Genomic DNA, 20,545 nt, shown 5'->3' on the forward strand with positions numbered 1-20,545 from the left:
CTGCATTCTCACAGTCAGCGGCTAGCATTGCTGCTAAGCATTCTTCAGTATGGGGAAGGGGGTGTGATGATGATGGTGGGGGAGCTCATCTTGCTATACAATCGTTTGCTCTGTCGGTCTCTCACCTTCTCCAAGTGTCAGCAGCAGACTCAGAAAATACACGTCGGTAGGAGCGACTTTAAGTATAGAAAAAGGAAGAGAGAGGTCACAGTGAACATGTGCTCCATACAAGAGTGAATCTGGGGCGATAGTTATGGGAAACAAGCAAGTGCCACAGACGTGAGACAGATATTTTGCATCAGTCTTTACAGTCTACTTGGAAGATATTTCAAATATTCCATTGATACTAAAGAATATGGGGGAGGAATTGAGCACCATCACCATTAGAGAAATAGTATTAGACAAACTAATTGGGCTAAAGGCAGATAAGTCCGCTGGCCATGATGGCTTGCATCCTTAGATCCTAGAAGAAGTAGTGACAGAGATAACGGATGCATCAGTTGTAATTTTTCCAAAATCATTGGATTCTGGAGAAGTACCCGAGAATTGGAAACCTGTTAATGTGACGCACCGAGTCAAAAAGTGAATAACTATTGACTGATTAACCTATTGTTGGAAAAATGTTGTAATCGACTATTTAGGAAATAATTGGCACATACAGAAAATCATAATCTAATCAAGCAGAGTCGGCTTGGCTTCATGAAAGGGAAATCACATCTGACAAATTTATTAGCGTTTTTGAGGAAGTCTCAACCATAATGGATAATGGGGGACCAATCAACATGTTGCCGGTTTGTATTTCTAGAAGGGGTTCGACAAGATACTTCACAAAATGTTAAGTCATAAAGTAAGAGCCCACAGTGTTGGAGTTGGTATGTTGGTATGGAGAGAGAATTGGTTAATGAGCAGGAAACAGTGAATGCGGACAGTGAATTTCTCAGATTAGCAATCCATGATCTGTGGGTTACCACAGGGATCAGTGCTGGGACCGCAACTGTTCACATTATAATGGCTTAGAGGAAATAAGCAAATATACTGTTACCAAATTTGCAGACGACACAAAAATAGGGGAAAGGCAAGTTGCAAGAGAGACACACATACTTTACAAAGAAATATTGAGAGTTTAAGTAGCTGAGCAAAATGTTTACAAATGGGATATAATGTAGAAAAATGTGAAATTGTCAGTTTTGGAAGGGAGAACAAAAAATATTGTTTAAATAGAGAAAGCTGCAACAAAAAGCAATTTGGGGGGTTTATGCATGAAACAAAGAAAGCTAGCTGATAATAAAGAAGGTGGGTTAGAGTATAAGATTAGAGAATTCCGACTGCAACAGTACATGTGCTGGTGAGACCACATCTGTAGTACAGTGAGCAGTTTTGGACTGCTTATTTGAGGAAATACATCATTTCATTGGAGATAGTTAAGATTCACAAGGATGATCCCTGGTTTAGAGCAAAGGCTAAACAGGTTGGGACTCTACTCACTAGAGTTTAAAATAATGAGAGATGAGCTCATTGAAATATACAGGATTCTTAACGGCCTTGACAGAGTAAATACTGAGAGGATGTTTCCCTTCATCTGAGGGTCAAGGACCAGGGGGCATGGCCTCAAAATAAAGGGGCACCAATTTAAGACTGAGATGAGGAATTTCATTTCTCAGAGGGTTGAGTGTCTTTGGAAATCCTTGCCACAAAGAGATGGGGGCAAAGTCCTTGTGTATATTTAAGGCTGAGACAGATTCTTGATCAGTAATGGAATGAAGTGTTACAGGGAAAAGGCCGGAAAGCAGATGTTAGGAATGTATGATCAGCCAATATTCCAATTGAACGTTGGAGTAGACTCGAGGGGCCAAACGGCCTACTCCTATTTTTATTGTCTTAGTAAGCAGGCAGCTATGTTTCTAACTCTTAGGGATATAGTCCTCACTGAAGTCCATGGAAACACGTCAGTCAGGGAGCCCAGGTACAGTAAGTCAGGGCAGACTCAATACCTTTTCAGGAGATGAGCTACAGTCGGGGAGTCTGTGCCTCTGTAATCTGGAGTGTGGGTTACATTCAGAAAACTCACAAAGCCTTGAGTTGAGAAACCCTTCAAAAAACATGATGCAATCCTACAGTCCAAAGATGTGCAGGTTAGGTGGATTGGCCATGGGAAATGCAGAGTTAAAGTTGTAAGATTGGGGGATGCTCTTCGGAGGGTTGGTGTGGACTCAGTAGGCCGAATGGCCAGCTTCCACACTGTAGGGATTCTATGAGCTCTAACCTCGCCCAAACAACACAAGATTAAGCCCGTATCTTCATCCCAACCAATTCCTCCTTTCACATACATAACATAGAAACATACTTAAGCATTGTGCTTCAGTATAGATCCCATGGGTTCAAATGATAATAATGTATTATGAATCTTCTTCACAACAGAGAATAAGACTTGTACATTCCTCACTGCTTGCATTTTGGCATTTTATACTGAAAAGGTATAACTCCCATAATAGAATCCAACAACCATTGAAAAAGAATAGCAAGAATGGTTTATTTATAAGGTCGTGTGCCAATCATGCAATCTACTTGAATTTAGTAGGCAGAATATTGGACAGTGGCTTATTTAACATTAACTCTCTAAAAATGAAATTTGGTCTACATATTGTCTCCCAGCAATTTAAGCTAAATATTTTCATGCGTGCATGCAGAACAGATGCCTCAATTCTTTTGGGGATCTGCAAGTTGAATGAATCTTGGCTGGAGAGGAAAGTGGTCCCTAGGAATTATTGGAACAAAAATCAAACAAGATTTACTAAGAAGTTATCAATACCATAAATTCATGTTAAAAAGTTGGATCATAACTAGTAAACATTATTTAGTATGTACTTTAGCAGAACTGAACAATAGCTAATCCCATAGTAAGGGAATGAAATGCTTGAGTCAATCTCCAAGTGAATATTTTAAAAATAATATATTTGTGACAATGATGTGCTCAAAAGATCTTTGCTATTTCTTCTATAAACTTTAAAAAGCTTTAATTCATCTTCCTAAATACTGTTGTAGAATGAAGGGGTTGAAGCAAGTTAAATGAATTGCTCTGTTGTGATAATATTTTGATGAACTTTCAATGTTTAGTTTTCATTATTGATATCTTCACATTGACTTGAAGTGAAATTGGTTTGAGGCTTATTCCTAACAATGTGCTCAATGGAAATAGTGGCACACTTTTTTTCAGGGGATATTTTGAAATATAATGAATAGTTACATTCCAAAGAGAGAGTACAAATCCAAGGGGAGGCTACCATCCATCATTCAATGAACATGTTGGATAGTATCAAACATAGAGAAAGGAGATAATTACACAAAGATGGGTGGCAGATCAGACGTTTGAACAGCATATATAAAAAAAATGACTAATAGAATAGTAAGGAGGGGAAATCATAGAATGTGAGATAAAGCTTAATGAAAGCAAGTAGTAAAAGTTCCGATAGATAATGTTTTTAAAAAGTTAAGGAACGTTGGCCTGATAGAGAATGAGCCCAGGGAATTAGTAATGGAAAATAAGGGGGTGAATTAAACAGTTCCTTCAAATCAGTCTGCATTGTAGATGGTACAAGTGATATCCCAGAAATAGCTATAAATCAGGAAATAGAAGTGAGGAGGGAACCAAAGAAAAAATAGTCACTAAGAATAATAGTAGTGAGCAAATTGTGTGAGCTTTGTGCTGACAAGTCCTCAGGTCCTGATGAACTTCATCTTAAGGTCTCAAAAGAAATGGCTCATGAAATAGTTAAGAACATGGAGACAGGAGTAAACCATCAGCTCATTGAGCCTGCTCCTCCAATTAATACGATCGTAACTGATCAAACGCTTCAATTTCTTACATTCGCACCATCCCCATAACCCTTTACTCCATTGGTAACCAGAAATCTATCAATGTCTATGTTAAACATTCAAAGATCGAGTTTCCACAGTCCTCTTGGATGGAGAACTCTAAAGATTCATCAGCCTCAAAAAGACACATTTTGCCATATCTTGGACCTAAATGACATTTGGCCTTATTTTTAAACTGTGCCCTGGTTCTAAATTCCCCTCTGTGGGCAAACATCTTTCTTACATCTAATCTGTCTATCCCTTTAAATATTTGCAGGTTTCAAATGCTTCCACCTCTCATTCTTCAAAATTCTGAGGAATACAGTTCAGTTTTGCAATCTCCTTCATAGAACAGTGCCGCCATTTTGGGAGCAAGCCTGGTGAGCATTTATTGCACTTTCTCTGTGGCAGTGATATTCTTCCTGAGGTAGGGAGACTAAAACTGCACACAGTACTTCAGGTCTAGCCTAACTGAGCTTCGATATAATTGAAACAAGTCAATTGAGTTCTCCTGTACTCAAATCCTTTTGCAAAAAGGCTAATATTCCATTAACCTTCCTGATACTTTGCACCTCCATGTTAACCTTGAGTAATTTTTTTTTTGACAAGGCCATCTAGGTTCCTTCGTACATCTATACTGTACAACATCTTACCATTTAAGAAATTCTCTGCACGCACATCTGGTCTCTGATCAAAGTGGGTAGCCTCATATTTTTCCATATTAAATTGAATCTGTCTTGTTCTTGCCCACTCACTAAATCTATCCAAATCCACCTGGAGCTGCTTTATATCTTCTTCACAACACAGATTCCCATTTCGCATAGTTTCATTGGCAAATCTGGAAATATTACATTTGGTCCCCACAGTTAAATCATTGATGATGTGATAGCCCCTACGGAGCCAATGAGGAATCACTAATTAATCTACTCATGGCACTCACTCAGTATGAGTTCCCTTGGTAATGAGCAACATCTTTCCGATAGGGAGGAGACCAGAACTGCATGCAATATTCCAACAGTGGCCTAACCAATGTCCTGTACAGCCGCAACATGACCTCCCAACTCCTGTATTCAGTATTCTGACCAATAAAGGAAAGCATACCAAACACCACCTTCACTATCCTATCTACCTGCAACTCTACTTTCAAGGAGCTATGAACCTGCACTCCAAGGTCTCTTTGTTCAGCAACACTCCCTAGGATCTTACCATTAAATGTATAAGTCCTGCTAAGATTTGCTTTCCCAAAATGCAGCACCTCGCATTTATCTGAATTAAACTCCAGCTGCCACTTCTTGGCTCATTGGCCTATCATCTGATCAAGATCCCATTGTAATCAGAGATAACCTTCTTCACTGTCCACTATACCTACGATATTGGTGTCATCTGCAAACGTATTAACTATACCATTTAAGCTGTCATCCAAATCATGTATATAAATGACGAAACGTAGTGGACCCAGCACCGATCCTTGTGGCACTCTGCTGATCACAGGCCTCCAGTGTGAAAAGCAACCCTCTAGTTCCTGTTTTGCATGAGATCTAACCTTGTTAACCAGTCTCCCATGGAGAAATTTGTTGAATGCCTTACTGAAGTCCACGTAGATCACGTCCACTGTTCTGCCTCATCAATCCTCTTTGATGCTTGTTCGAAAAACTCAATCAAGTTTGTGTGACATGATTAGGTTGTTTTAAAAAACATAAAGCACAAGTGATAGGAGATAATATTTTGGGATTGATTCTGGATTGGCTAACCAGACAGAAAACAGAGTAGGAATAAATAAGTTATTCTCATGTTGGCAGACTGTGATGAGTGGGCTACCACATTATTTGGGCCAAGACGTTCACAACGTATTAGATTAGACTCCCTACAGTGTGGAAACAGGCCCTTCAGTCCAACCATTCCACACCGACCCATCTCCCTCTGACTAATGCACCTAACACTGTGGGCAATTTAGCATAGCCAATTCACCTGGCCTGCACATCTTTGGATTGTGGGTGGAAACCGGATCACCCGGAGGAAACCCACGCAAATACGGGGAGAATGTGCAAACTTCATACAGACAGTCGCCATGGGCTGGAATCGAACGTGGGACCCTGATGCTGTGAGGCTGCAGTGCTAACCACTGAGCCACCATGCCGCACACTGGTATGTTTGGAATAACTCTGGAAACACAATAGAAAAGAACATCCTTCATTGTTGATTATCAAAATAGAACCACTACCCATGGCATAAATAGGCTAGTCCCAGGCTGGGAGAGACTGTGAAATAGACCCATCCCTGGGTCTGTTTTATTTTGATCCAGACATATACTTTCACGCAACTGTTTTTTCCTCCATTACCAAATCACTGTGAAATCCTTTATTTTTAATTACAAACCACCAACAGTAATCAACTGCAGCCTGTTAGATATTTACATGCAATGCCCATTATGGACAATGTGCACCATCAGAAGACAGTAGGGACAGCAAAAAGGGACTAAATCAAAGTGAGTTGGGGGGGAATTAAAGCTCTATAAAGCACTCTCTAAAGTAATGATGGGAACTGCGAGCAATGATGGACACGTGTACTTCCTCTCCAGTGACACCGGAGCATGTACATAACCATGGAAGAGGACAGATAGTCAGCAGAGATTACCTCCTTCACAGTCGATTGCCTGTTTATGGTCAAGACTGTGGTGCTGGAAAAGCACAGCAGGTCAGGCAGCTTCCGAGGAGCAGGAAAATCGACGTTTTGGGCAGAAGCCCTTCATCAGGAGTTGAAGGGCTTTTGTCCAAAATGTCGATATTCCTGCTCCTCGGATGCTGCCTGACCTGCTGTGCTTTTCCAGCACCATACTCTCAACTCTAATCTCCAGCATCTGCAGTCCTCACTTTCGCCTGGATCTGTTTTTAGCCAGTCTGGTCTGGCCTAGCCCAGGAGCAGACTCATGATGAGATTCACCAATCCTCCAACAGATGCCCAACTGGGTCTGTTTTATATTTTTGTCTAATCAACCTGTTCAGTGGTGTTTTAAACATCTTTGGAGCAAAGTGGTATTTGAACTACCAATACACCATAAGAGCCTGGCCTCTGGGTCTGCTGTGTTTTCTCTCTCTCTCCTTTCTTTAATAGTCCGAAGTATTATTGCATACAATTGTGTGACATTCCCGCTACCAAAATTGAGGCTATTTTTGCATTTTGTTTTAAACCACTAACCATCATCAGTAAAAACATTCATGTAGCCAATTGAATATTTACATACAAAGCCCATTATGTGTAATGCAAACCATCAAGAGTTGGGGATGGAGAGATATAAGGAGCTACATTAAATTGGACTTGGAAGGTGAAAGAAAGCACTGTATCCCCTGAAATCTGCCTTCAGGACCTCATCCATGTCATGAATAGTAATGTATTCCCCAGAGTGTCCATCTCTCTCTAAAGGCAGTGAGAGCATTTATGGACACCTGGGCTCAAATGTAGCTGTGAAGAGGGGCAGACAGTTGGAAGATATGAGCCCTTCACTGTCTGGACCTGTTTATGGCCAGTCTGGCCAGGCTCAGGAACAGACCGTGCTATCCTGTAACTTAAAACAAAGGTTTTCATGCCTGTTGTATAAGTCTAAACTTATTAGTAGTTGTCCCATACTCATTTAGGTGCTGGTAACAATCTCTGAGCCCTCCTTTTCATTTCTTACCCGCTGTAAGAGTGAAAATGCCAGAAGCTATTATTAAAGACATTATAGCAAGGCACTTGGAAAAGTTCAATATAATCAAGCGTTGTTAACATGGCTATGTGAAAGGAAAATACCTATTTCATTGAATTCTTCCAGGGAGTGACGTGTTGTGGATAAAAGTGGGTATACTGTACTTGGGTTTCTACAAGATATTTGGTAAGGTACCACAACCAAGCTTAATACAGAAAGCAATGGTTCTTTTTTTAAGCAGAAATGTATTGGTATAGGAAAATGATTGGCTAGAAACAGAAAGTAGAAAGTACAGACTTAGATTGATTTTTTTTTTCTGGTTGACAAGATAGAACAAGTGATATGCCAGAGGGATCAGTGCTAAGGCCTCAACTTTTTATAAATTGGTCATTGACTAGGATGAAGGAACTAACATTTTGGTTGCAGAATTTGCTGATGCCACAAAGATAGGTAGAAAGTAAATTGTGAAGGGAATGTACAGAGACTATAGAGGGATGTAGAAGTTCAGTGAGTAAGAAAATTGAGAATAATGTGGAAAATTTATAACCGTCCATTTGAATGCAACCAGCAAGAGATTATGGAGCCTGGAATGCAGAGGAATCTTAATAATTTACCAAACATGGGTATGCCGGTAAAAAAATTAATCAGGAAAGCTACTGGAATGTTATTGTTTGGTGCAAGTTGAATACAAAAAAAGGAAGGTTATGCTTCAGTTCACTTTATACATTGATGATGTGGATGAAGGGACGGTGGCATTCTGGCGAAGTTCACCGATAATATGATGGTGGACAGGCAGGTAGTACTGAGGAGGTGGGGAGGCTGCAGAAAGATTTAGACAGTTTAGGAGAGTGGTCCAGGAAATGGCTGATGAAATTCAATGTGAGCAAGTGCGAGGTCTTGCACTTTGGAAAAAAGAATACAGGCATGGACTATTTTTTAAACAGTGAGAAAATTCATGATGCCAAAGTACAAAGGAATCTGGGAATACTAGTGCAGGATTCTCTAAAGGTTGATTTGCAGGTTGAGTCCATGATTAAGAAAGCAAATATAATGTTGTCATTTATCTCAAGAGGGTTGGAATATAAAAGCAGCAATGTGCTTCTGAGACTTTATAAAGCTCCAGTTAGGCCCCATTTAGAATACTGTGACCAATGTTGGGCCCCACACCTCAGGAAGGACATACTGGCACTGGAGCGTGTCCAGCGGAGTTCCACATGGATGTTCCCTGGAATGGTAAGCCTAACATACGACGATTGGCTGAGGATCCTGGAATTGTATTCATTGAGGTTTAGAAGGTTGAAGGGAGATTTCATAGAAACTTACAAGATAATGCAAGGCTTAGAAAGGGTGGACGTTGGGGAAGTTGTTTCTGTTAGGTGGGGAGACTAGGACCCGTGGGCAAAGCCTTAAAATTAGACTGGGTCAATTTAGAACAGAAATGAAGAGACATTTCTTCAGCCAGAGTGTGGTGGGCCTGTGGAATTCATTGCCACGGAGTGTAGTGGAGGCCAGGACGTTGGGTGTCTTCAAGGCAGAGATTGATAAATTCTTGATTTCACAAGGAATTAAGGGCAATGGGGAGAGTGCGGGTAAGTGGAATTCAAACACCCATCAGCCATGATTAAAGGCGGAGTGGACTCGATGGGCCAAATGGCCTTGCTTCCACTCCTATGTCTTATGGTCTTACGGTCTCATAAAGGGCACTGTTAAGATCACATTTGGAGAATTGTGCACAATATTGATCTCTTTATCCAAGTAAAGATATAGATGTGTTGGAAACAGTTCGGAGAGGCTATGCTAGGCTAGTACGTGGGGTTGGCAGATGTATTGTGAGGAAAGGTTGGATTGCCTGGGCTTATATCAACTGGAGTTGAGAAGGTTGGGTTTGCATAACGGACTGGACTGTATTCACAACTCTGCAATTTGGGAAGTCTGTATCGGGGAAATTTGGGACTGGGCTGATTAGTGAAGTTAAACATCTCACAACACCAGGTTATAGTCCAACAGGTTTATTAAACTTTTTAGACTTTAACCTGGTGCTGTGTGATTTTTAATTTTGCCCATCCCGGTCCAACACTACTTCTCCAAATCCTGATTAGTAAAGAAAGTGAGAGGGGAGTGGCAGAGTGAGGGAGTCTCAGATTTAACTAGGATATATCAAATACCCCTTGCTGGTCAGTGTTTGGGCACTGGACCCTGGTGGAAGAAAGTAGTTTGGAACATAATTGATTATGTTAATGCGACTTGATCACTTTAAATAGGCAATAGGTAAAATACACACGTGTTCTGTAAGGATAAATGTACTCTCACTCAGTTTGAAATTGTTAGCGTACAATAGGTTGCCATAAGCTTTGATAACATTAGATAAACTGGAAAGTGAGTTTTCTCAGCATCTTTAAACTATAGCAGGATACATTCTCCTCTAAATACCAGTGACAGGTGGACAGTCACAGTCACTTAGTTTCCGAATGCAAAGCTCAGACAATGCCATGGTTTTGAGCCATTGGCAAACAGTGTGGCAGTGTAGAAGACTGGCATGTTTCAAATATGTTAAGTCAAATGATAATTTGAACTGAAGTGAACTCTCAAATCCCAGACGCTGATCGTTTCATTTGGCAACACTGGCAAGCATAATACTTGCAGAAGAATGATGACTGCATTCTCTGGACCCCTTTCAAACTTTCCTGTAATTCTGTTCTCAATGTACCTGAATAGTTGACCTCTCAGAACAGCTAAGACTTGGCTGTGTACTTTACTGGAAAATTGTTGCACCCAAAGGCAAATCTTGATTTAATTTTTCAAATCAGTTAATGTGCCCACATTAGAAAAACAAATTGGCCTTGATATTCCTCTCCCTTCTTGGCCCAGGTTCAGGAAAGACTCAGTATGCCTGAACTATGCTCAAACATTTGCCTCAGAGTGTCTAAAGTTTGTGGGTTAGATCATGTTCATGGTTTCGTCACACCCCCAGAGTAGACCCTTTTCCAAGTAGGGCCGAGAGGCTTCATCCTTGGTGCTGCAGATTGTAGAGGACTGTAGCATCAAGAAGAGCTATGGCCTGGTGACCCTCTTGTTTCCAATTGGAGAAAAGAAGGTTGTGACAAAAAAAGGCTTGACTTACCCTCGCCCCGGGCCTCCATCACTTGGCTGCCTTTGACCATTTGATCTGATGATTAACATCACTTCCTCAAAATGGGTGTAGTGTGTTAGCAGGCAAAATAATTTTCACACCTGCCTCATCTACAGATCCCTTGTTTGGTGTCTCATTAGGTGTGAAAGGTCAAGATCCTCATTTTGATGAAGATTGGAAAAGCCAGCTTTAACTGGCAGAAGGGAAGGGGTTGATATTCAATCAGGGGCGTGAACTGGGAATGGGAGCTGGACACCCACATAGTCTGCTACAGACACGTTTCAAATCTCAAGCCAGTGAAAGGCTGGAAGTGGTATTGCATGGAATCAGGAATGGCTGGTAGCCTGTTGATGCTGGACACCCAGTGGGAAACCCTGCTGCACTCTGGTCAAAACTCCCAAAGGGAGAAACTTGAAGCTGCCAATCTGAGCATAGTGACTGCCAGGCAGAAGGCCAAGACCATTCAATTTACTTTCTTTTTACCAGAGCAGCTGTGATTCCCAATGAGCCACAGGTGTATCCCAGTAGCTGTCATGTGTCTAGGATGGATGGTGTGGGAGTTTTCCCTTGAGCTTTCATTCCTCCTCGTGCTCTGAACCCAACACTCTCTGAGCTGGTTTCCTACCCTCAATGTCAACTGAAAAAACTGAGGAACTGAGCCTTAATTGATCTAATAGTCACACGTAGGAGCAAATTACTGCAGAAGCTGGATGCTGTACTAAAAACAAAAAATATCGGAGATCACAGCAGGTCAGGTGGCATCCATGGAGATGAAGCAAGATAGCATTTCCAAGTCTAGACGAGTAGTCACAAGTGGTTGGCTACCCTTCAGGAAGTGGTGAAGAGACATTCCATTCCTGAGCCATCCTCATTGAAAGTGGCTTGGGATTAGGATCATGATTGTGGCAGTGGATTGGCAAGGCTGGAGGCACAAAATTCTGCACGCACACATTTTGAAAATCCAGCCAGGGAGCCATCACTTCACTTTTCTGTCCTCAGCAGCTGAAAGCTGAATATTGCACAGGTGGGAGACAGAGTAATATTTAGACCACAATTTAAATTGCCCTGAAGTAGTTATTTGTGTTCTCTTAAAGAGAACTGACACCAGATTCTTCTGCTGATTCTTCTTGTCACTTATTCTTTCCAACAAACATGCTTCACCAGTTTTGACTAGATTGGCCAGTGAATGAAATCCTCCCAAGGGACTTGTGTACTGCCCTGTACTAAGTAAACTGAAAGGGTCCATTTACTACATCACGGACATGTGTTCTACCAACACACTCCGAACAAAGGAGGACTGGCTTGGTGGACAAAATCTACAATAACAACGAGTATTTACATAGCAATGTTCGTGTAGCTAAGCACCACAAGGCACTTTTCAAAGGCATAGTCGATGAATAATTGGAAGGATTTGTTTTCAACCAGTACAAGACAGACATACAAATAGCAATATTGGACTGCATGCTGGAATTTAGTTAAGCAATAACAATAAATAATTCAATTTTACAGCACAGAAAATAGCCTTTTGGCCCATTGAACCTTTGCCATCTTTCCAAAAGTTGCTGGGTTCTGTTGCCCAGCTGGAGTCCCATATTTTATCCTTTATAAAATGAATTCCGCCTTCTCCCAGAGCAACCTTCTTAGAAAGCAGCCGAAAGCCTTGTTCGTCTGTACTTGGCCGGCTCATTCAGTGGTAGCATGATTCAGTCACTCTTGGTGATGACATTATGTCCTTCGCCCAGAGTGAGCATTGTATATTGTGTCTGTGCTGCCCTCTGCACTCTATATAACATGGAGGAGCACTGTTGATCATCTGTGGGAGGGCATGGTAGGCTTTAATCAGCAGAGCTTCCATGCTCTTGCACCTTTTATGTATTTCGGTCAACGAGGTTATTTATAAGAAAAAGAGAAATTGCTGGAGAAACTCAGCAGGTCTGAAAGCATCTGTGCAGTGAAAACAGTCAAATTTTGAGCAGAGTGATCCTACTTTAGAGTTGGATTCAGGATTTTCCAGCAATTTGTCTTTGTTTCAGATCTTCAGTATTTGTAGTTCTTTATTTCATTTTAAGGTCATTTGTATATTGGCTCCTGTATACAAAAGTGTGAGTTGTATTAAATAACTTCGTACTGTCATTATATTTTATTTTGACTATGTTAATCAAACCCCCTTTCTCCTTTTGATTTCCACACTTGTGAAGTCACAGGCTAAATGGTTAACACACAACCATTTTCAAGAGTATTAGATTTTACTTGATGGAAACTGTAACATTTTTATTAGCAGTGCAGTAACATGTATTGCAGTCTGCTTGGAATGTAATTCTGTTATTAATTCTAAAAGACTGTGGCCCATATTTAGTAAAGGTTTGCACTGTGCCAGAACCCGAGCTATATTTTAAACATTATACATTGTTCTGACAGCACACCTCAACATTGCCAGCATTGCACTGCATCAGCACATAACTTAAACCAGCGCAAAACTTGCTGAATTAGTGTTTGGTGATCAGTGATTATCCTGTCTTCTATCTCCAGAAGCAGCACATGCACCAGGAAACATGGGAGGAATTGGCTGAAAGCGCATACTATGGGTTGACTTCCATGTTTGTGCTTGTAGCTGGTTCATGTTCAGAACCTCAACACACAGCAGAGAGAAATCAAGGGTATAGCAATTGCAGCAGATAACGTACTTACGCCTTCCACACAGAAATCGGTCAAGGGGAGTGAGAATTTCAATGCCATATATCTAAAGCCAAGCACAAACATGGTGGGTTAATTTGTGCCAACTCAAATGGCCAACATTCACCAATTACATAATAGAATAACTAAAAGCTTTGAATGTCAAATTATATTCTTTATTTCTTTGTCATCTGATTCAAAAAATGTGCGGCGAGAACTGGGGTAAAGAATGATAAAACTGTATTTGAAGTATTGAGTATGTAAACATTGGACAAGATTATTCAGCCACACTTGTTGAGTGGAATATGGTTTTCCACATTAGTCATTAATGTTGCTGTGCTACTCTTTAGATGAAGTATGGAATTAATGCTTTTCTTTAAGTAGAAGGGCCATAATGTGATGTTTGCACACAATGACTGGAAAATAATGAGAGCTGAAGAGATCTCCATAAAAGAGAGCATGTTGATATTGGTGAGCCAAGTGTCCGTGAAAGCTGACATGACAATACAGTTGTCCAAATAAGAATAGGAATAACAAAGTTCTTGTTTGTAAGTGAAGGGACATTCTGAAGGAAAGCATAGAGAGCATTTATAAAGTGTGTTAAATGGGAAATTAAATTTGTTTTTGGAATCGCCTCTTACTGGGTGATTTGAGTGGGAAGGTTGACAAGAGAGAAGGATAGGACAGGTTACTGCTCACGAAGTGATAACAACATGTGTCTTGATGGGGCTTTGTAGAATTCCAAACGAGGGACAGGGGTGGGTGTACTCGCCGTAGGTTTTCGTGTATGTGGAGCACAAGTTGTGTAGAGGAGGACACTCAGCAGCTTGGTGTCATTGATGATATTGTCTCTGTGAAAGCCAGTGGATTTGTGTTGCCCTACTTGTTGATGAAAGTTTACAAAGTGATTATGTTTACAACTGTAACCTCCTTGGATTTTAACAGGTTTTGAATGGAGGAATTCTCTGAAAATTGGAAAGCAACAATGGAAGAGTTTTGAATTACTTTGTTGTTCCCTAATACAATGAAAGTGTTTAACTGCAAAGCTTTGCTTACATCACTAATCATAATCACAAGTCTTAGTGCTATGCTTCAGGATGTTGTCAGCATTATGCCGGATTACTAAAGAAATAAATTTAGTCCAGTTTGTTTTTTAAAATGTAAATGCTGGAAAATCTGTTCTGGCCTCAGCCTGTTCATTGGAAGGCCCTTCCATTAGCATTCCAACCTTTTTGACATTATTCATAAAAGATTTTTGAGCCAAGATTCAGCCACCTCTCCTAGTTGTCCCCCAGTTTCTTTTGTTCTCTAAGTCTGAAGTTCAAAGGGATATTTTTCTATACCAGTTGGGATCATATGAATAGAAAGTTGTACTGTTTCAGTTTCTTGTGGGTATTTTTGAGTGACTCTTGCTGACTTCAATAACTAGCTTTCAAACAATAAAGCATTATGGCTTGGTTTTAGGACATCTAACCGAAAGCACTCCTTGATACGTGATTTGGGATAACCAGATATACTTCAAAGTATTTTATGACCCTGTGCTATTCAGTGTTCCTTCCAAAGTTTGGTATGTTCCATTTTTTGCTCCACTTGTACATACAATATATTCATTAGTGGCATGTAGCACAGAGAGGCTGTTCAGTGTATCGAGCTTCCACCAACCCATCTACACAAATTCCACAATCCAGTAGTTGGTCCATAGCCATAAATGTTAAACATTTCAAATGCTCATCCACGTAATTTTTAAAGGTCATGAGGCTTACCCACTCAATGACAGCTGGGGGAAGGGAAATTACAATGCAATTAGGAAGCATAGAATGGGGAAGGAAACTGCAGGGGATGAGCACATTAAAAATGTGGAGCTTATTCAAGGAAAAGCTCCTGGGTGTCCTAGATAAGTATGTACCTGTCAGGCAGGGAGGAAGATATAGAACGCATGAGCCATGGTTTACTAATGAAGTGGAATCCCTGGTCAAGAAGAAGGCGGCTTATGTTAGGACAAAATGTGAAAACTCAGTTAGGGCGCTTGTGGGTTACAAGGAAGTCAGGAAAGACCTAAAAAGAGAGCTCAGAAGAGCCAGGAGGAGACATGAGAAGTTGTTGACGGATAGGATCAGGGTTAACCCTAAGGCTTTCCATAGGTATGTCAGGAATAAAAGAATGACGAGAGTTAAATTAGGGCCAATCAAGGATAATAGTGGGAAGTTGTGTGGGGAGTCAGAGGAGTTAGGGGAAGCACTAAATAAATATTTTTTGACAGTGTTCACGATAGAAAATGAAAGTATTGGCGAGGAAGATACAGAGATACTTGCATCTAGACTAGAAGAGATTGAGGTTCACAAGAAAGAGGTATTAGAAATACTGCAGAGTGTGAAAATAGACAAGTCCCCTGGGCCGGATGGGATCTATCCTAGGATCCTCTGGGAAGCAAGGGAAGAGATTGCCGAACCTTTGGCATTGATCTTCAAATCGTCATTGTTTACAGGAATAGTGCCTGAGGACTGGAAGATAGCAAATGTGGTTCCCTTGTTCAAAAAGGGTAGTTGAGACAACCCTGGTAATTGCAGACCAGTGAGTGTCACTTCAGTTGTTGGTAAAGTGTTAGATTTATAACCATCTAGAAAAGAATAATCTGATCAGGGACAGTCAGCACGGTTTTGTGAAGGGTAGTTAATAGAGACATATAAGATAATCAGAGGGTTAGATAGGGTGGACAGGGAGAGCCTTTTTCCAAATATGGGAACGGCAAACATGAGGGGACACAACTTTAAAGTGAGGGGCGATAGGTATAAGACAGATATCAGAGGTAGTTTCTTTACTCAGAGAGTAGTAAGGGTATGGAATGCTTTGCCTGCAACGGTAGTAGATTCACCAACTTTAAGTGCATTTAAGTCATCATTGGACAGGCATATGGACGTATATAGAATAGTGTAGGTAGGATGGGCTTCAGATTAGTACGACAGGGCGGCGCAACATCAAGGGCCGAAGGGCCTGTACTGCTCTGTTATGTTCTATGTACCCTTCCAGGCAGTGCATACCAAACCCCCACCACCCTCTAGGTGAAATGAAAATTCCTCACATCCCCTCTAAACCTCCTACCCTTCACCTTAAAATTATGCACCCCATCCGTGCCCCTCATAATCTTCTATACCTCAATCAGGTCCCCCCTCAGCTATTTTTGTTAAAAACAAAACAACCTAAGCTTATCCAGCTCATAGCTAAAATACTGTATCTCAGACAATATCCTGGTGAATCTCTTGTCCAGTGCAATCTCATCCTTGTTGTAGTATGGCAACCAGACTACACACAATGCAGAGAAAATGGGTATTGCACGTGCTGGAGATTAGAGTCAAGAGTAGAGTAGTGCTGGAAAAGCACATCAGGTCAGGCAGCAACAGAGGAGCAGAAAAATCAATGTTTCGGGCAAACGCTCTTCATTAGCATACAATACTCCAGCTGTGACCTTATGAAAAATTTTTACAACTCAAATATAACTTCCCTGTTGTTGTTATCTGTACTACAACTAATAAAGACAAGTGATCTATATGACTTCTAATCCACTTTATTAACCTTTCCCGCTGTCTTCAGGAATCTGTGGACAAGCACCCTGACTTTCCTCTGTTCCTCTGAACTTCCTCGTATCCAGCCATTCGTTGACCCCCCCTCCCTTATCTTTTAACTTCTTTCAAAGTGTAATATCTCACATTTATCAGGATTAAATTCTGTCTGCCACTGATCCTCATATCTGACCAACCTGACTGTATCTTCTTGTAACCTAAGACCTTCTTCCTCACTATTAACCACCCAGCCAATCTTTGTGTCATCTGCAAACTTACTTATCATTTTCTCCCCCTTCACATTCTCACCTATATTGTCTATCACATTGCATCATTTAACCTTCTTTGTTAATTACTGGTGGGAAATTGAAAGCTGTGTAGTCCCAGAGGACCATGGTCTGCTGTGTCATTCATGAGAAAAAGAGAGAGACAGTCAACTAACAGTGAGTTTAAACTGAGCCAAGCCTCAGGCGTGGGTGATGTTGAGAAGATAATGCCTTCATGATAATCTCAGCTAATACAGGAATTGAACTTATACTGTTGGCATCACTGCATCAAAAACCAGCCATATGAGTGACCTACTCCCAGACCAATCTAGACCAGTTATGAGTCCAATTGAAACTACCTCTTGGATATCAAGGGCTTTTCTTCTATCAACAAATGGAGTCTCCAGATGCTGGAGATGCTGGATGCTCAATTTTTCTCCTCACCTTCACATGAATTTTATGCTTGCTCTTTCTAAAGCTCCAAATGGGCTTCCAGTGAGCTAACTACACTTCAGGTTCAGTTTGTTTAAATGGCTTGGAAACAACAGACTGGGATTCAGAATTTGCTCCAAATTAGGGACTGGAAATCACACAATGATGCAGACTTAAATGAACATCAACTTAGAATTCTGAGATGTAGATAAATATTCCACATATAGGTTAATTGGGTCACTTTTGAACATGAGCTCTGATTGCTTTTTGCTGCTGGACGCTAGGTTAGAAAAAGAATATGGGGAGAAGGCAGGACATTGGCATTAGATAACAGAACCACTGCAGGCACGATGGGCTGAATGGCCTCTGTCTATGCTTTAACAATTCTGTGATTATGTGCTTGTTCAATGGATAATTTGACAAAAATAAAGAATGTACTTCCTTTTCCTAAAGATCATGTGAATGAGATTAAATGGATAGCTCCATATAGACAGCTGGCAGTGGCGTGATAGACTAAATGATCTCCTTCCATATTATGTGATTCTGTTTCGAGGCAAATAAAAACTGCAAATGCTGGAATCCAAAGAAGATAAGCAGGAGGCTGGAGCAATGTAGCAAGCCAGGCAACATCAGGAGGCAGAGAAGTCTTCTCCACCTCCTGATGCTGCCTGGCTTGCTGTGTTCCTCCAGCCTCATGCCTGTCTACTATGTAATTCTGTGCAGCAGTCTATAGTAAGCTGGAAAGTTGCACCACTCACATCATTCTCCAAAAGACCAGAACTGAACGCAGTATTCTCAAAGCAGCCTCACCAATTTCCTATACAACCGCAACATGACATCCCAATACCTATACTCAAATGACAAGAGCAGAAGTTGCTGGAAAAGCTCAGCAGGCCTGGCAGCATCTGTGAAGAGAAACCAGAGTTAACGTTTCAGATCGGTTCTAAGGAAGGGTAAGTAAGGGTACCTGGAAGTTTGATTCTCATTTCTCTTTACAGATGCTGCCAGACCTACTGAGCTTTTCCAGCAACTTCTGTTTTTGTATATGATTTACAGCATCCGCGTGGTTGGTTTTTATTTCCTATGTTCAATGCACTGCCAATGAAAACAAGCATGGCAAACACCTTCCACACCACCCTGTCTACCTGCACCTCCACTTTCAAGGAATTATGCACCTACCTCCCCAGATTTCTTTATTTGGCATCATTCCCCGGGGTCGATTAAAGTGTGGAGTTGGAAAAAAGCCGAGCTTTTTGAGCAGCATCAGAGGAGCAAGAGCATCAATGTTTCAGATCAGAACCTTTCATCAAAACTCATCACGAAGCCTGATGAAAGGTTCTAACCTGAAATGTTGATTCCCCAGCTCCTCTGATGCTGCTTGACCTGTGCTTTTTCCAGCTCCACACATTATCAACTCTGATCTACCAGCATCTGCAGCCCTCACTATCTCCAACACTCCAAAAGGTCCTGCCATTAACTATATAAGTCCTGCCAGGTTTGCCTTAGCAAAATGCAGCACCTCACACTTATCTAAATTAAACTCCATCTGCCACTCCTCAGCCCATTGGCCCATCTGATCAAGATCCCACTGTACTCTGAGATAACCTTTTTTACAGTCCACTACACCACCAATTTTGGTGTCATCTGCAAACTAACTATGCCTTCTAGATTCAAATGCAAATCATTTATATAAATGATAAAAAACAGTGGACTCAGCACCAATCCTTGTGGCGCGCTACTGGTCACAAGCCTCCAGCCCAAAATACAACCCTGTACCACCACCCTCCCTCCTACTTTCAAGCAAATTTTGTATCAAATTGGCTAGCTCTCCTTGGATTCCTGCTATCTAAACTTTCTAACCAGGCCATCACGTGGTACCTTGTCGGATGCCTTGCTGAAGTCCATATGGACAGCATTTACTGCTCTGTCTTCATTAATCATCTTTATCACCTCTTCAAAAACTCAATTAAGTTAGTGAGGCACAATTTTTGTTAAAAGGAATAATTTTGACCAGGTGAAATCGAGTTGTTTGAAGTAGGGAAAAAAGCAAATTAGCGCCGTGCTGAAAAGTCAAACAATTTCTAGTGCAGCTTGTACAGAATCACGCATCATCCAACTTCAGAGAATCATCCATCAAACTGGATTCTGTCACCGTTTTACAGTCTGTTAGTTTGGTACACTCCTAGAGAAGCATGCCAGAGGAGTTGTTGGAGGCTTGTACAATTACAACAGTTAAAAAGCATCTGGGCAGGTACATGAATAGGAAGGGTTTAGAGGATAGCGGCCAAGTGCTGGGTAATAGAACTAGATTAATTTAGGATATCTGGTCGGCATGGACGAGTTGGACCGAAGAGTTTGTTTCTGTGCTGTACATCTCTGTGACAATCAAGGCCTTTCAGTATTCTACTTGTTAAAATGGATAATATTGCCAGTTTCCCCACCCTTTAAAAGTGTGCTTCTCATAAGATTCAAATGAATGCAGCAAGCACCATCGTTATTCATGCACTAAAAACAAGGAACCTGATCCAGGATCCAACCATAAAACCATCGTTACAAATATCCTGTGCTTACATTTGGGAACATAACACCAGTAGGAAATTGCATTAACAGCAATGCTGGGACAGTTCTGCTTGAATAAACTCTTGTGAACTTTCATTCCTGTTTTTAAATTGGCATCTAAACTTACAGGTTTAAATTTTCCCTCCTGACAATACCAGGCTATATTTTACAGGATATAAATCAAGTAATGTTGCAAAGTGGTATTAAATGGAATCTAGCATATATATCCGCAATGATGTAAATATACGTGAAGAAAAACTTGAACTGAACTCAAGATTGAAGTGGGTATATGGCAGAGCGAAGTAGACTGTGCAAAGTGAAGGGAGGGCCCGTTATGAAACTCTTAAGGGTGAGGGGACAGAAGAAAAATGATTTTAAACTGAATGTCCCAACT

At 41.0% G+C, this 20,545-nt stretch overlaps 1 protein-coding gene across 5 annotated transcripts in view; it reads left to right on the top strand.

Moving 5' to 3' along the window:
• Positions 1 to 20,545, top strand: part of adamtsl3 (ADAMTS-like 3) — a 651,955-nt gene that overhangs the window by 424,595 nt on the left and 206,815 nt on the right. The gene's annotated exons all lie outside the window — the stretch shown is intronic.

The sequence above is a fragment of the Chiloscyllium punctatum genome, chromosome 48 (assembly GCF_047496795.1).
Source record: "Chiloscyllium punctatum isolate Juve2018m chromosome 48, sChiPun1.3, whole genome shotgun sequence".
Taxonomy (NCBI): Eukaryota; Metazoa; Chordata; class Chondrichthyes; order Orectolobiformes; family Hemiscylliidae; genus Chiloscyllium; species Chiloscyllium punctatum.